The sequence below is a fragment of the Mus pahari genome, chromosome 14, assembly GCF_900095145.1.
Source record: "Mus pahari chromosome 14, PAHARI_EIJ_v1.1, whole genome shotgun sequence".
Classification (NCBI taxonomy): domain Eukaryota; kingdom Metazoa; phylum Chordata; class Mammalia; order Rodentia; family Muridae; genus Mus; species Mus pahari.
Genome location: NC_034603.1, coordinates 48,310,942 through 48,313,925, shown reverse-complemented (window position 1 = coordinate 48,313,925; position 2,984 = coordinate 48,310,942). Strand labels below are relative to the sequence as shown.

At 45.0% G+C, this 2,984-nt stretch overlaps 1 protein-coding gene across 1 annotated transcript in view; it reads left to right on the top strand.

The window, feature by feature from the left end:
- Myo1d (myosin ID) overlaps nt 1-2,984 on the top strand; it is a 285,134-nt gene that overhangs the window by 219,663 nt on the left and 62,487 nt on the right. The window lies entirely within an intron of this gene.

Sequence of the window (2,984 nt, the reverse complement as noted above, 5' to 3'; positions counted from 1 at the left end):
TGCCTCTGCCTCTGCCTCTGCCTCTGCCTCTGCCTCTGCCTCTGCCTCTGCCTCTGCCTCTGCCTCTGCCTCTGCCTCTGCCTCTGCCTCTGCTTCTGCCTCCTGAAAGCTGAGGGTAAAGGTGTGTGCCACCACGCACAGCCAAAAGTAGATTTTTAAAAAATAAAACCACTAAATCTTCAGATTTTAAAAGTTATTTTCAAGTAAAATGCAAAGTGAATATCCCCTAATCTGCTGTAAAGAAAGGCCAGGATAAGGGGAGGGTTTGGAGGGGAAGTGGGGGTAAAGGGTAATGGGGATCAGAAATGCTACTAGAAAGGGGATCCCACAAGCCCAGCCCTGTCTGTAACATCTGCTTGTCACCCAAGGCTGCTAAACACCACCAGGAGATGTCAGTCCTCATAAGCAAGAAGTTTGCAGTAGGGTCCCACCTGCCCCTTCCCAGATAGGAAACCCCATGTTACAGATAGCAGGCTTTTACATAACAAACTCAAGTTATTTATACATATGTTCAGAGCCATCTGTGGTAACAAGAGCACAGAGAGAAATTTTAAAGGTTTTCTGTGTGACTAAGCCAGGGCCCAAATCAAACAGTAGTGAGTGCTGTCTCCTGTGAACACTGCGCCTGCTCTTCTCACCCTCTGCGCTGGGCCTGTGGACCCTGAGTCACCCGCTTCTGAAATTGAGCTCCCTCTAGGGTGCAGGGTACACAGGCTTCCTCCTTTGGGTCCGCCTTTATGATGGAGGCTTTCTAAGGGCATTTTTGTGCAGATCAAAGCTATTTACTTGCTTTGTGACGTGTCCACCATTCCCTTTCATGTGGAAAGAATAAATCCCAAAGTGCATCCTTTCAGCCTCTCCACAGGTAGATAATGTACATTTAGAATAGTCATATTAGTTTTTGAAAGGCCATAGCACTGAACTTTTCAAAGTAGGTCAAAATGGAGCTTCTGAGGTATTCCCAAATTCACCAGATAATTAGTGGATAACACCGTGGTTCGTGCTGTTTGGCGTTTTCCTAGCATGAATGTCAGCTATAACTCTAATGGGATTTAAAAAAGCTTTCCTTAATGTGTTTATCTCAGGTCCTGTGAGCTATGTTGGGATCAGGATCTTATATAACCATAACACACTTAACCTAGTGGTTTATCTGCAGCAAACACTGCTCTATTTCATGCCATTACTCAGCAGGCATTTACAGGGCACACACTAGACATTGGGTTGTGAGTGGGTGCAGGGGGCCACAAAGATGAACTACTCAAGTTAAACGACTTCAGGGAAGTGGCCAGCTGCAGGCATGGTGGAGCAGGATTTCCCCCAGAGAAGAGAGCAGAATGAAAAATCTTGATGGATGGCAATGTCCTCCATCAGCGCAGAGGGAGAAACTGGGCGATTGCAAAGAATCAAAGGAAGATTGGAAGAAATGAGCCAGAGCTTATAAACTCCTATCACTATGCATCTGAACTTTCTCATATAAATACTGTGGAGTCGGTAAGTATAACAGCGTAAAACTGGAGGCTGGAGAGATATGTCAGCAGCTAAGAACATATGGTGCTCTTTCAGAGGACCTAGGTTCAATTCCTAGCACCAACATGGTAGTTAACAACCATATATAGCTCTAGTTCCAAGAGATCACACTCTCCTCTAGCCTCTGCAGTCACTACACACATGTGGTACACAGGCATACATGCAGACAAAGCACCCATACACATAAAGTAAAAACAATCACATCTTTAATTCATCACACATATATATGTGTATATGTGTATATATACATATACATACATATACATTGGAGATATATAGAGATAGAGATATCTCCAATGAGACCAAGCCTAATAACACAGATATTACCCCAATGCACTGCTTGAGAGTCAAATTGCTGTCCACTTAAGGAGAGTGGGAACTTAGAGAACACCTGTGTGGGGTGAGGGTGTGTGTGTGTGACTCTCACAAATCAAAAGAGGAATCACCCCACAAAACACTAGCATGGGTAGAGGTTAGAAAGACAGATGAACTCTCAGTATTAAAACACAGTGATAATAGGGTGATAAAATGTCTTCTCCTTTCTACCTTGTCTTAGTTGGGATTTTAATGCTGTGCAGAGACACCACGAACATCGCAGCTCTTATAAAGGCAAACATTTCATTGGGACTGGCTTACAGGTTCAGAGGTTTAATCCATTGCCATCATGGTGGGAAGCATGGCATCTTGCATGCAAACTTGGTGCTGGAGAGGTAGCTGAAAGTTCTACATCTTGATCCAAAGGCAGCCAAGAGGAGACTCTGATTCCACACTGGCTGAAGCTTGAGCATAGGATACCTCAAAGTCTACCAACACAATTCCTCCAGCAAGGCCACATTTATACCAATAAGGCCACACTTCCTAATAGTGCCACTCCCTAGGGCCAAGCACTGAATCACATGAATCTATGGGGTCCATGGCTCCCTCCTGTGCCTAAGCTGGCAGAACTAGAGCTATGGCTGAGTGTACTTCCAAAGGTGCAGTTCTGCTCTCAATGAGAGGGACCAACACCAGCACACAGGCAGAAACCGGAAGTGGAGCAGGACCTAACTCCCTGAGCCCAAGTCAGCATACAAGGCAGAGGGGTGGAGGAGGGGGAAACCGCATTGCAATCTCAGAGTAGAGCTGTGCTGATTTAAGAATTTATACAGTCAGAAGTGGGGCTATTTGTCAAAAACAAGTCTTTGAAGGAATTATAGCAGATAAGTATATCATGTTCAGACTTGTGTCTGTCATTTATGTAGAGTGGTCAAGGAAGGACATCCTTCTGTGAGATGGTGTGATATCTGTGAGATGGATCTGTGGATCCTTCTGTGAGATGGTGTGATATCTGGGAGATGGTCTGATATCTGGGAGATGGTGTGATATCTGGGAGATGGATCTGTGGATCCTTCTGTGAGATGGTGTGATATCTGGGAGATGGTCTGATATCTGGGAGATGGTGTGATATCTGGGAGATG